The 850-nt window shown below is 33.3% G+C and overlaps 1 non-coding gene across 1 annotated transcript; it reads right to left on the reverse strand.

The window, feature by feature from the left end:
• Nucleotides 1-228: 228 nt before the first annotated feature.
• LOC128036434 (small nucleolar RNA R71) lies at nucleotides 229-335 on the reverse strand. The gene has a single exon (XR_008193229.1). It is a non-coding gene; the product is annotated as a small nucleolar RNA R71 (small nucleolar RNA).
• Between the last annotated feature and the right edge of the window lie 515 nt (nucleotides 336-850).

Below are 850 nucleotides of genomic sequence, written 5' to 3' on the forward strand. Positions count from 1 at the left end.
GAACGATGACAGAAGATTCGAGTCAGCATTTAAAACGGTTCCTCCAACTTTGTGATACTTTAAATATAACAGGGTCACCGATGATGCTATTCGTCTTCGGTTTTCCCTTTTTCATTAACTGATAATGCCTTTTTTTGGTTAGATTCGCAGGCACCATGATCTATCACGACATGGGACGAACTTGCAGGAAAGCTCCTACAAAAGTTCTTCCCTATTAGCAAGACGGTCCAACTAAGAAGGGAAATTTTTATGCTCAAACAATTAGAGGGAGAAAGTTTTCACAAAGCTTAGGAGCGTTTTAAAAGACTAATTTAAAAATGCTCACATCACGGATTGCCCGAGTGGTTACGACTGCAAACTTTCTACAACGGGTTAGATATACATTCCATGTCAAGATTAGATAGAGCTGTAAGAGGTGCCTTAATGAACCGAACGTACGAAGATGCATACAAATTAATAGAAAATATGGCGATGAACTCCTACCAGTGGTCAACTTAATTAACTTAAACTACATTTAAAAAAAAGATGGATGAATGGTTAATTTAGGAACTTTAAAAACGAGGGTTTATTTCCTCGTATTGAGTTTATATTTTTTTTTCATTTTATTACAATTTGGGTGTAACATAATCTAGTATTTTATAAAATGATTAGGCATAATGATTTATTTAGCTTTTCAATTTTATAAAAAAATCATTTTAGTCCTCTATTTAATTTTTTCACTTCTTTTAGCCCTTAAACTTTTGATGTTTGTTAAATCACTCCAAAATGGATAGAAAAGTCAATGTCCGTTAATTTTGCTAATGTGGCATACACATTTGCAATTCACATGCATGTCACATCAATGATTAAT

This window comes from Gossypium raimondii, chromosome 13 (genome assembly GCF_025698545.1).
Source record: "Gossypium raimondii isolate GPD5lz chromosome 13, ASM2569854v1, whole genome shotgun sequence".
Classification (NCBI taxonomy): Eukaryota; Viridiplantae; Streptophyta; class Magnoliopsida; order Malvales; family Malvaceae; genus Gossypium; species Gossypium raimondii.